The sequence below is a fragment of the Pholcus phalangioides genome, unplaced genomic scaffold, assembly GCF_987345545.1.
Source record: "Pholcus phalangioides strain wild (caught in Gottingen) unplaced genomic scaffold, Ppha-v1.0 ptg000172l_1, whole genome shotgun sequence".
Lineage (NCBI taxonomy): Eukaryota > Metazoa > Arthropoda > Arachnida > Araneae > Pholcidae > Pholcus > Pholcus phalangioides.
Window position 1 is genome coordinate 1,906,882 of NW_028301637.1, and position 13,883 is coordinate 1,920,764.

Below are 13,883 nucleotides of genomic sequence, written 5' to 3' on the forward strand. Positions count from 1 at the left end.
TTAATGTTTTCACAGTTTTGTACAGTGCTTGCAGAGCATCTGATCTCTTGAATGATATGAAAAATAAAACTCGTATGGTAAGCAGTTTCTTGGGATTGGATCGGCAAAGAAAAGACGTTCAATAAACCTCCAGATGAAAACACTAGCATCAAACATATCAGATATCAGTTTGCATGTCAAAGTGTTGTAACCTGGGGGTAGCGGCTGCCAACACAACATTCAAAAAGGGCAGCCGTACCAAAAAAAAAGAAAGAAAAAAAAATAGGAGAAGCGAAACCGCAGTTTCGCCCCCCGTCAACGCCCAAGAAAGTTTCACTTTGCTTTGGCAAGTTAGAACTAACAAAAGAAAAACTCGAAGAACTCAAGAAAACATTTTTTGTTAGTTTTTTTTTTAAGTTTTTTTTGTTTTTTTGTTTTTAATTTTTTTTTTTTTTTTTTTTGCGTTTTTTTTTTCTCATCTGCGACTTGACGGTGATTTCGCCAAGTCTACATCGATTCAGAACCAGTTTCTGAAGTACCCAATTCAACGCAATGCCAAACTCGGTTTAAAATCCGCAAAACTGTCGCATGTTGGCACGCGCTAGCTTCCTCACTCGGCGCATGTTCTCTGGAACTGGAGTCGAGGCGCGAATTGGGGCAGATCTTCTTCTCCTGCGTGGCACTTCAATCGCTCGAGGAGCAATAACATCTAAATAGCTTCCTCCCAAGAAGTCCAACGTTGGAGATGTTGGTTGGATATTTCCAACGCAACAATAACTCGGTTCAGAAGAAATGTAGCTTCTTCCTAACGAGTAGTGTAGGGTCGGACTTGTAGGACGAAGGCGGCCAGCACATTCGAATGTTTGGTCACCGAAAAAGAACCTCTCGAAAGAGCTTTCGTCGTCGTCGTCGTCCTCCTCCTCCTCCTCTCCAACGTGCGCCACAACGAACGGTTGTTGTTCATATTCCTCCCTCGCAACCTGTTCCGGAATTCCAGCATTCGATGAAAGCGGTGGAATGCTTTCTTCCATCTGATTTTCAGAGACAGGCAGAAATAGTGAGGATATTTCACTTACTTCGTCGTCGGAGCTGTCCCTTGGGATGGCACGAAGAAAATCCCAAAGCTGACCAGCCTTTCCATTAGACGACATCTCTCTTTGAGCACGAAGGATAATGTCTTCTATATTCATGGATGGTCCCGACACTTCGAATAAGCTGGAGTCGGAGCCCGGTGCCTCCAACAGGCTTGAGCAATCACCCTCGTACTCAGAACTGTTAGGGCTCAAGGAGATGTTGACGGCCTCCTCACGAGCCTCTTCACCAGACGCCTTCTGCTCAGGTGGTACGGCGTCATCCTCCTCCACATTCCTTGTGCGGAATCTCTTCCAGCGCATCAACATAGATGTCACGAATGCTATTGCGCAAATTTTCGCCATCTTCTCTCTCTCTCTTTTCGTTAATACGAATCCACCGATAACGTGGTGGAGAATTAAAAGGGTCGACTCCCGGCCGCAAAACGAATAAACGATGAATCGTGTAAACGTGACACAGCGAGGAGCCGAGGACGCGCGCGCGAAACGCAAGTCCTTATATACCCATCGAGATGAAAAATTTCCCAGAAATTTTTGGAAAATTCCTAGAATCGTATAAAAATTTTGTATAACATTCCCCTGTACGACAGGTTCGAAAAATTTCCTGGAATTCCAGAAAATTTCCGGGATATTTTTGGACCCGACCAAGAATGGTTGCAGCTGACGATTCGACGGTTCAGTAATCGAACCTGTAGACCCGGCTGTTCATATTGTTATTATTATTTTTTTTTTTTTTTCATCAATAAGTAGGGGACGTCCTCGGCTGTAAAAGTATATCACGACGTTGATGATGCAGCGCCATCTATCGATCATAACTGTGGAATGCTACGGTTCCAATGCAGACAGTCCATGTAATTGAAATTACGTTCTCGCAGATGCGCGAATTCATACAGTTACTTTCAGATACGAAATAAATTTATCTCATCGAGAGTCTCTGAGTGCATTTAAAGTCCACCACCAACTTGGACGGGAAAAGCGATGACTGGCGAGAAGAGCTTCAAATCACAAATGCTTCATTTCAGAACCTTAATGTTTTCACAGTTTTGTACAGTGCTTGCAGAGCATCTGATCTCTTGAATGATATGAAAAATAAAACTCGTATGGTAAGCAGTTTCTTGGGATTGGATCGGCAAAGAAAAGACGTTCAATAAACCTCCAGATGAAAACACTAGCATCAAACATATCAGATATCAGTTTGCATGTCAAAGTGTTGTAACCTGGGGGTAGCGGCTGCCAACACAACATTCAAAAAGGGCAGCAGTACCAAAAAAAAAGAAAGAAAAAAAAATAGGAGAAGCGAAACCGCAGTTTCGCCCCCCGTCAACGCCCAAGAAAGTTTCACTTTGCTTTGGCAAGTTAGAACTAACAAAAGAAAAACTCGAAGAACTCAAGAAAACATTTTTTGTTAGTTTTTTTTTTAAAGTTTTTTTTGTTTTTTTGTTTTTAATTTTTTTTTTTTTTTTTTTGCGTTTTTTTTTTCTCATCTGCGACTTGACGGTGATTTCGCCAAGTCTACATCGATTCAGAACCAGTTTCTGAAGTACCCAATTCAAAGCAATGCCAAACTCGGTTTAAAATCCGCAAAACTGTCGCATGTTGGCACGCGCTAGCTTCCTCACTCGGCGCATGTTCTCTGGGACTGGAGTCGAGGCGCGAATTGGGGCAGATCTTCTTCTCCTGCGTGGCACTTCAATCGCTCGAGGAGCAATAACATCTAAATAGCTTCCTCCCAAGAAGTCCAACGTTGGAGATGTTGGTTGGATATTTCCAACGCAACAATAACTCGGTTCAGAAGAAATGTAGCTTCCTCCTAATGAGTAGTGTAGGGTCGGACTTGTAGGACGAAGGCGGCCAGCACATTCGAATGTTTGGTCACCGAAAAAGAACCTCTCGAAAGAGCTTTCGTCGTCGTCGTCGTCCTCCTCCTCCTCCTCTCCAACGTGCGCCACAACGAACGGTTGTTGTTCATATTCCTCCCTCGCAACCTGTTCCGGAATTCCAGCATTCGATGAAAGCGGTGGAATGCTTTCTTCCATCTGATTTTCAGAGACAGGCAGAAATAGTGAGGATATTTCACTTACTTCGTCGTCGGAGCTGTCCCTTGGGATGGCACAAAGAAAATCCCAAAGCTGACCAGCCTTTCCATTAGACGACATCTCTCTTTGAGCACGAAGGATAATGTCTTCTATATTCATGGATGGTCCCGACACTTCGAATAAGCTGGAGTCGGTGCCCGGTGCCTCCAACAGGCTTGAGCAATCACCCTCGTACTCAGAACTGTTAGGGCTCAAGGAGATGTTGACGGCCTCCTCACGAGCCTCTTCACCAGACGCCTTCTGCTCAGGTGGTACGGCGTCATCCTCCTCCACATTCCTTGTGCGGAATCTCTTCCAGCGCATCAACATAGATGTCACGAATGCTATTGCGCAAATTTTCGCCATCTTCTCTCTCTCTCTTTTCGTTAATACGAATCCACCGATAACGTGGTGGAGAATTAAAAGGGTCGACTCCCGGCCGCAAAACGAATAAACGATGAATCGTGTAAACGTGACACAGCGAGGAGCCGAGGACGCGCGCGCGAAACTCAAGTCGTTATATACCCATCGAGATGAAAAATTTCCCAGAAATTATTGGAAAATTCCTAGAATCGTATAAAAATTTTGTATAACATTCCCCTGTACGACAGGTTCGAAAAATTTCCTGGAATTCCAGAAAATTTCCGGGATATTTTTGGACCCGACCAAGAATGGTTGCAGCTGACGATTCGACGGTTCAGTAATCGAACCTGTAGACCCGGCTGTTCATATTGTTATTATTATTATTTGTTTTCATCAATAAGTAGGGGACGTCCTCGGCTGTAAAAGTATATCACGACGTTGAAGATGCAGCGCCATCTATCGATCATAACTGTGGAATGCTACGGTTCCAATGCAGACAGTCCATGTAATTGAAATTACGTTCTCGCAGATGCGCGAATTCATACAGTTACTTTCAGATACGAAATAAATTTATCTCATCGAGAGTCTCTGAGTGCATTTAAAGTCCACCACCAACTTGGACGGGAAAAGCGATGACTGGCGAGAAGAGCTTCAAATCACAAATGCTTCATTTCAGAACCTTAATGTTTTCACAGTTTTGTACAGTGCTTGCAGAGCATCTGATCTCTTGAATGATATGAAAAATAAAACTCGTATGGTAAGCAGTTTCTTGGGATTGGATCGGCAAAGAAAAGACGTTCAATAAACCTCCAGATGAAAACACTAGCATCAAACATATCAGATATCAGTTTGCATGTCAAAGTGTTGTAACCTGGGGGTAGCGGCTGCCAACACAACATTCAAAAAGGGCAGCCGTACCAAAAAAAAAGAAAGAAAAAAAAATAGGAGAAGCGAAACCGCAGTTTCGCCCCCCGTCAACGCCCAAGAAAGTTTCACTTTGCTTTGGCAAGTTAGAACTAACAAAAGAAAAACTCGAAGAACTCAAGAAAACATTTTTTGTTAGTTTTTTTTTTAAAGTTTTTTTTGTTTTTTTGTTTTTAATTTTTTTTTTTGCGTTTTTTTTTTCTCATCTGCGACTTGACGGTGATTTCGCCAAGTCTACATCGATTCAGAACCAGTTTCTGAAGTACCCAATTCAACGCAATGCCAAACTCGGTTTAAAATCCGCAAAACTGTCGCATGTTGGCACGCGCTAGCTTCCTCACTCGGCGCATGTTCTCTGGGACTGGAGTCGAGGCGCGAATTGGGGCAGATCTTCTTCTCCTGCGTGGCACTTCAATCGCTCGAGGAGCAATAACATCTAAATAGCTTCCTCCCAAGAAGTCCAACGTTGGAGATGTTGGTTGGATATTTCCAACGCAACAATAACTCGGTTCAGAAGAAATGTAGCTTCCTCCTAACGAGTAGTGTAGGGTCGGACTTGTAGGACGAAGGCGGCCAGCACATTCGAATGTTTGGTCACCGAAAAAGAACCTCTCGAAAGAGCTTTCGTCGTCGTCGTCGTCCTCCTCCTCCTCCTCTCCAACGTGCGCCACAACGAACGGTTGTTGTTCATATTCCTCCCTCGCAACCTGTTCCGGAATTCCAGCATTCGATGAAAGCAGTGGAATGCTTTCTTCCATCTGATTTTCAGAGACAGGCAGAAATAGTGAGGATATTTCACTTACTTCGTCGTCGGAGCTGTCCCTTGGGATGGCACGAAGAAAATCCCAAAGCTGACCAGCCTTTCCATTAGACGACATCTCTCTTTGAGCACGAAGGATAATGTCTTCTATATTCATGGATGGTCCCGACACTTCGAATAAGCTGGAGTCGGTGCCCGGTGCCTCCAACAGGCTTGAGCAATCACCCTCGTACTCAGAACTGTTAGGGCTCAAGGAGATGTTGACGGCCTCCTCACGAGCCTCTTCACCAGACGCCTTCTGCTCAGGTGGTACGGCGTCATCCTCCTCCACATTCCTTGTGCGGAATCTCTTCCAGCGCATCAACATAGATGTCACGAATGCTATTGCGCAAATTTTCGCCATCTTCTCTCTCTCTCTTTTCGTTAATACGAATCCACCGATAACGTGGTGGAGAATTAAAAGGGTCGACTCCCGGCCGCAAAACGAATAAACGATGAATCGTGTAAACGTGACACAGCGAGGAGCCGAGGACGCGCGCGCGAAACGCAAGTCCTTATATACCCATCGAGATGAAAAATTTCCCAGAAATTTTTGGAAAATTCCTAGAATCGTATAAAAATTTTGTATAACATTCCCCTGTACGACAGGTTCGAAAAATTTCCTGGAATTCCAGAAAATTTCCGGGATATTTTTGGACCCGACCAAGAATGGTTGCAGCTGACGATTCGACGGTTCAGTAATCGAACCTGTAGACCCGGCTGTTCATATTGTTATTATTATTATTTTTTTTTTCATCAATAAGTAGGGGACGTCCTCGGCTGTAAAAGTATATCACGACGTTGAAGATGCAGCGCCATCTATCGATCATAACTGTGGAATGCTACGGTTCCAATGCAGACAGTCCATGTAATTGAAATTACGTTCTCGCAGATGCGCGAATTCATACAGTTACTTTCAGATACGAAATAAATTTATCTCATCGAGAGTCTCTGAGTGCATTTAAAGTCCACCACCAACTTGGACGGGAAAAGCGATGACTGGCGAGAAGAGCTTCAAATCACAAATGCTTCATTTCAGAACCTTAATGTTTTCACAGTTTTGTACAGTGCTTGCAGAGCATCTGATCTCTTGAATGATATGAAAAATAAAACTCGTATGGTAAGCAGTTTCTTGGGATTGGATCGGCAAAGAAAAGACGTTCAATAAACCTCCAGATGAAAACACTAGCATCAAACATATCAGATATCAGTTTGCATGTCAAAGTGTTGTAACCTGGGGGTAGCGGCTGCCAACACAACATTCAAAAAGGGCAGCCGTACCAAAAAAAAAGAAAGAAAAAAAAATAGGAGAAGCGAAACCGCAGTTTCGCCCCCCGTCAACGCCCAAGAAAGTTTCACTTTGCTTTGGCAAGTTAGAACTAACAAAAGAAAAACTCGAAGAACTCAAGAAAACATTTTTTGTTAGTTTTTTTTTTAAGTTTTTTTTTGTTTTTTTGTTTTTAATTTTTTTTTTTTTTTTTTTTGCGTTTTTTTTTCTCATCTGCGACTTGACGGTGATTTCGCCAAGTCTACATCGATTCAGAACCAGTTTCTGAAGTACCCAATTCAAAGCAATGCCAAACTCGGTTTAAAATCCGCAAAACTGTCGCATGTTGGCACGCGCTAGCTTCCTCACTCGGCGCATGTTCTCTGGGACTGGAGTCGAGGCGCGAATTGGGGCAGATCTTCTTCTCCTGCGTGGCACTTCAATCGCTCGAGGAGCAATAACATCTAAATAGCTTCCTCCCAAGAAGTCCAACGTTGGAGATGTTGGTTGGATATTTCCAACGCAACAATAACTCGGTTCAGAAGAAATGTAGCTTCCTCCTAACGAGTAGTGTAGGGTCGGACTTGTAGGACGAAGGCGGCCAGCACATTCGAATGTTTGGTCACCGAAAAAGAACCTCTCGAAAGAGCTTTCGTCGTCGTCGTCGTCCTCCTCCTCCTCCTCTCCAACGTGCGCCACAACGAACGGTTGTTGTTCATATTCCTCCCTCGCAACCTGTTCCGGAATTCCAGCATTCGATGAAAGCGGTGGAATGCTTTCTTCCATCTGATTTTCAGAGACAGGCAGAAATAGTGAGGATATTTCACTTACTTCGTCGTCGGAGCTGTCCCTTGGGATGGCACGAAGAAAATCCCAAAGCTGACCAGCCTTTCCATTAGACGACATCTCTCTTTGAGCACGAAGGATAATGTCTTCTATATTCATGGATGGTCCCGACACTTCGAATAAGCTGGAGTCGGAGCCCGGTGCCTCCAACAGGCTTGAGCAATCACCCTCGTACTCAGAACTGTTAGGGCTCAAGGAGATGTTGACGGCCTCCTCACGAGCCTCTTCACCAGACGCCTTCTGCTCAGGTGGTACGGCGTCATCCTCCTCCACATTCCTTGTGCGGAATCTCTTCCAGCGCATCAACATAGATGTCACGAATGCTATTGCGCAAATTTTCGCCATCTTCTCTCTCTCTCTTTTCGTTAATACGAATCCACCGATAACGTGGTGGAGAATTAAAAGGGTCGACTCCCGGCCGCAAAACGAATAAACGATGAATCGTGTAAACGTGACACAGCGAGGAGCCGAGGACGCGCGCGCGAAACGCAAGTCCTTATATACCCATCGAGATGAAAAATTTCCCAGAAATTTTTGGAAAATTCCTAGAATCGTATAAAAATTTTGTATAACATTCCCCTGTACGACAGGTTCGAAAAATTTCCTGGAATTCCAGAAAATTTCCGGGATATTTTTGGACCCGACCAAGAATGGTTGCAGCTGACGATTCGACGGTTCAGTAATCGAACCTGTAGACCCGGCTGTTCATATTGTTATTATTATTATTTTTTTTCATCAATAAGTAGGGGACGTCCTCGGCTGTAAAAGTATATCACGACGTTGAAGATGCAGCGCCATCTATCGATCATAACTGTGGAATGCTACGGTTCCAATGCAGACAGTCCATGTAATTGAAATTACGTTCTCGCAGATGCGCGAATTCATACAGTTACTTTCAGATACGAAATAAATTTATCTCATCGAGAGTCTCTGAGTGCATTTAAAGTCCACCACCAACTTGGACGGGAAAAGCGATGACTGGCGAGAAGAGCTTCAAATCACAAATGCTTCATTTCAGAACCTTAATGTTTTCACAGTTTTGTACAGTGCTTGCAGAGCATCTGATCTCTTGAATGATATGAAAAATAAAACTCGTATGGTAAGCAGTTTCTTGGGATTGGATCGGCAAAGAAAAGACGTTCAATAAACCTCCAGATGAAAACACTAGCATCAAACATATCAGATATCAGTTTGCATGTCAAAGTGTTGTAACCTGGGGGTAGCGGCTGCCAACACAACATTCAAAAAGGGCAGCCGTACCAAAAAAAAAGAAAGAAAAAAAAATAGGAGAAGCGAAACCGCAGTTTCGCCCCCCGTCAACGCCCAAGAAAGTTTCACTTTGCTTTGGCAAGTTAGAACTAACAAAAGAAAAACTCGAAGAACTCAAGAAAACATTTTTTGTTAGTTTTTTTTTTAAAGTTTTTTTTGTTTTTTTGTTTTTAATTTTTTTTTTTTTTTTTTTTTTTGCGTTTTTTTTTTCTCATCTGCGACTTGACGGTGATTTCGCCAAGTCTACATCGATTCAGAACCAGTTTCTGAAGTACCCAATTCAAAGCAATGCCAAACTCGGTTTAAAATCCGCAAAACTGTCGCATGTTGGCACGCGCTAGCTTCCTCACTCGGCGCATGTTCTCTGGGACTGGAGTCGAGGCGCGAATTGGGGCAGATCTTCTTCTCCTGCGTGGCACTTCAATCGCTCGAGGAGCAATAACATCTAAATAGCTTCCTCCCAAGAAGTCCAACGTTGGAGATGTTGGTTGGATATTTCCAACGCAACAATAACTCGGTTCAGAAGAAATGTAGCTTCCTCCTAACGAGTAGTGTAGGGTCGGACTTGTAGGACGAAGGCGGCCAGCACATTCGAATGTTTGGTCACCGAAAAAGAACCTCTCGAAAGAGCTTTCGTCGTCGTCGTCGTCCTCCTCCTCCTCCTCCTCTCCAACGTGCGCCACAACGAACGGTTGTTGTTCATATTCCTCCCTCGCAACCTGTTCCGGAATTCCAGCATTCGATGAAAGCGGTGGAATGCTTTCTTCCATCTGATTTTCAGAGACAGGCAGAAATAGTGAGGATATTTCACTTACTTCGTCGTCGGAGCTGTCCCTTGGGATGGCACGAAGAAAATCCCAAAGCTGACCAGCCTTTCCATTAGACGACATCTCTCTTTGAGCACGAAGGATAATGTCTTCTATATTCATGGATGGTCCCGACACTTCGAATAAGCTGGAGTCGGTGCCCGGTGCCTCCAACAGGCTTGAGCAATCACCCTCGTACTCAGAACTGTTAGGGCTCAAGGAGATGTTGACGGCCTCCTCACGAGCCTCTTCACCAGACGCCTTCTGCTCAGGTGGTACGGCGTCATCCTCCTCCACATTCCTTGTGCGGAATCTCTTCCAGCGCATCAACATAGATGTCACGAATGCTATTGCGCAAATTTTCGCCATCTTCTCTCTCTCTCTTTTCGTTAATACGAATCCACCGATAACGTGGTGGAGAATTAAAAGGGTCGACTCCCGGCCGCAAAACGAATAAACGATGAATCGTGTAAACGTGACACAGCGAGGAGCCGAGGACGCGCGCGCGAAACGCAAGTCCTTATATACCCATCGAGATGAAAAATTTCCCAGAAATTTTTGGAAAATTCCTAGAATCGTATAAAAATTTTGTATAACATTCCCCTGTACGACAGGTTCGAAAAATTTCCTGGAATTCCAGAAAATTTCCGGGATATTTTTGGACCCGACCAAGAATGGTTGCAGCTGACGATTCGACGGTTCAGTAATCGAACCTGTAGACCCGGCTGTTCATATTGTTATTATTATTATTTTTTTTTTCATCAATAAGTAGGGGACGTCCTCGGCTGTAAAAGTATATCACGACGTTGAAGATGCAGCGCCATCTATCGATCATAACTGTGGAATGCTACGGTTCCAATGCAGACAGTCCATGTAATTGAAATTACGTTCTCGCAGATGCGCGAATTCATACAGTTACTTTCAGATACGAAATAAATTTATCTCATCGAGAGTCTCTGAGTGCATTTAAAGTCCACCACCAACTTGGACGGGAAAAGCGATGACTGGCGAGAAGAGCTTCAAATCACAAATGCTTCATTTCAGAACCTTAATGTTTTCACAGTTTTGTACAGTGCTTGCAGAGCATCTGATCTCTTGAATGATATGAAAAATAAAACTCGTATGGTAAGCAGTTTCTTGGGATTGGATCGGCAAAGAAAAGACGTTCAATAAACCTCCAGATGAAAACACTAGCATCAAACATATCAGATATCAGTTTGCATGTCAAAGTGTTGTAACCTGGGGGTAGCGGCTGCCAACACAACATTCAAAAAGGGCAGCCGTACCAAAAAAAAAGAAAGAAAAAAAAATAGGAGAAGCGAAACCGCAGTTTCGCCCCCCGTCAACGCCCAAGAAAGTTTCACTTTGCTTTGGCAAGTTAGAACTAACAAAAGAAAAACTCGAAGAACTCAAGAAAACATTTTTTGTTAGTTTTTTTTTTAAGTTTTTTTTTGTTTTTTTGTTTTTAATTTTTTTTTTTTTTTTTTTTGCGTTTTTTTTTCTCATCTGCGACTTGACGGTGATTTCGCCAAGTCTACATCGATTCAGAACCAGTTTCTGAAGTACCCAATTCAAAGCAATGCCAAACTCGGTTTAAAATCCGCAAAACTGTCGCATGTTGGCACGCGCTAGCTTCCTCACTCGGCGCATGTTCTCTGGGACTGGAGTCGAGGCGCGAATTGGGGCAGATCTTCTTCTCCTGCGTGGCACTTCAATCGCTCGAGGAGCAATAACATCTAAATAGCTTCCTCCCAAGAAGTCCAACGTTGGAGATGTTGGTTGGATATTTCCAACGCAACAATAACTCGGTTCAGAAGAAATGTAGCTTCCTCCTAACGAGTAGTGTAGGGTCGGACTTGTAGGACGAAGGCGGCCAGCACATTCGAATGTTTGGTCACCGAAAAAGAACCTCTCGAAAGAGCTTTCGTCGTCGTCGTCGTCCTCCTCCTCCTCCTCTCCAACGTGCGCCACAACGAACGGTTGTTGTTCATATTCCTCCCTCGCAACCTGTTCCGGAATTCCAGCATTCGATGAAAGCGGTGGAATGCTTTCTTCCATCTGATTTTCAGAGACAGGCAGAAATAGTGAGGATATTTCACTTACTTCGTCGTCGGAGCTGTCCCTTGGGATGGCACGAAGAAAATCCCAAAGCTGACCAGCCTTTCCATTAGACGACATCTCTCTTTGAGCACGAAGGATAATGTCTTCTATATTCATGGATGGTCCCGACACTTCGAATAAGCTGGAGTCGGAGCCCGGTGCCTCCAACAGGCTTGAGCAATCACCCTCGTACTCAGAACTGTTAGGGCTCAAGGAGATGTTGACGGCCTCCTCACGAGCCTCTTCACCAGACGCCTTCTGCTCAGGTGGTACGGCGTCATCCTCCTCCACATTCCTTGTGCGGAATCTCTTCCAGCGCATCAACATAGATGTCACGAATGCTATTGCGCAAATTTTCGCCATCTTCTCTCTCTCTCTTTTCGTTAATACGAATCCACCGATAACGTGGTGGAGAATTAAAAGGGTCGACTCCCGGCCGCAAAACGAATAAACGATGAATCGTGTAAACGTGACACAGCGAGGAGCCGAGGACGCGCGCGCGAAACGCAAGTCCTTATATACCCATCGAGATGAAAAATTTCCCAGAAATTTTTGGAAAATTCCTAGAATCGTATAAAAATTTTGTATAACATTCCCCTGTACGACAGGTTCGAAAAATTTCCTGGAATTCCAGAAAATTTCCGGGATATTTTTGGACCCGACCAAGAATGGTTGCAGCTGACGATTCGACGGTTCAGTAATCGAACCTGTAGACCCGGCTGTTCATATTGTTATTATTATTATTTTTTTTCATCAATAAGTAGGGGACGTCCTCGGCTGTAAAAGTATATCACGACGTTGAAGATGCAGCGCCATCTATCGATCATAACTGTGGAATGCTACGGTTCCAATGCAGACAGTCCATGTAATTGAAATTACGTTCTCGCAGATGCGCGAATTCATACAGTTACTTTCAGATACGAAATAAATTTATCTCATCGAGAGTCTCTGAGTGCATTTAAAGTCCACCACCAACTTGGACGGGAAAAGCGATGACTGGCGAGAAGAGCTTCAAATCACAAATGCTTCATTTCAGAACCTTAATGTTTTCACAGTTTTGTACAGTGCTTGCAGAGCATCTGATCTCTTGAATGATATGAAAAATAAAACTCGTATGGTAAGCAGTTTCTTGGGATTGGATCGGCAAAGAAAAGACGTTCAATAAACCTCCAGATGAAAACACTAGCATCAAACATATCAGATATCAGTTTGCATGTCAAAGTGTTGTAACCTGGGGGTAGCGGCTGCCAACACAACATTCAAAAAGGGCAGCCGTACCAAAAAAAAAGAAAGAAAAAAAAATAGGAGAAGCGAAACCGCAGTTTCGCCCCCCGTCAACGCCCAAGAAAGTTTCACTTTGCTTTGGCAAGTTAGAACTAACAAAAGAAAAACTCGAAGAACTCAAGAAAACATTTTTTGTTAGTTTTTTTTTTAAGTTTTTTTTTGTTTTTTTGTTTTTAATTTTTTTTTTTTTTTTTTTTGCGTTTTTTTTTCTCATCTGCGACTTGACGGTGATTTCGCCAAGTCTACATCGATTCAGAACCAGTTTCTGAAGTACCCAATTCAAAGCAATGCCAAACTCGGTTTAAAATCCGCAAAACTGTCGCATGTTGGCACGCGCTAGCTTCCTCACTCGGCGCATGTTCTCTGGGACTGGAGTCGAGGCGCGAATTGGGGCAGATCTTCTTCTCCTGCGTGGCACTTCAATCGCTCGAGGAGCAATAACATCTAAATAGCTTCCTCCCAAGAAGTCCAACGTTGGAGATGTTGGTTGGATATTTCCAACGCAACAATAACTCGGTTCAGAAGAAATGTAGCTTCCTCCTAACGAGTAGTGTAGGGTCGGACTTGTAGGACGAAGGCGGCCAGCACATTCGAATGTTTGGTCACCGAAAAAGAACCTCTCGAAAGAGCTTTCGTCGTCGTCGTCGTCCTCCTCCTCCTCCTCTCCAACGTGCGCCACAACGAACGGTTGTTGTTCATATTCCTCCCTCGCAACCTGTTCCGGAATTCCAGCATTCGATGAAAGCGGTGGAATGCTTTCTTCCATCTGATTTTCAGAGACAGGCAGAAATAGTGAGGATATTTCACTTACTTCGTCGTCGGAGCTGTCCCTTGGGATGGCACGAAGAAAATCCCAAAGCTGACCAGCCTTTCCATTAGACGACATCTCTCTTTGAGCACGAAGGATAATGTCTTCTATATTCATGGATGGTCCCGACACTTCGAATAAGCTGGAGTCGGAGCCCGGTGCCTCCAACAGGCTTGAGCAATCACCCTCGTACTCAGAACTGTTAGGGCTCAAGGAGATGTTGACGGCCTCCTCACGAGCCTCTTCACCAGACGCCTTCTGCTCAGGTGGTA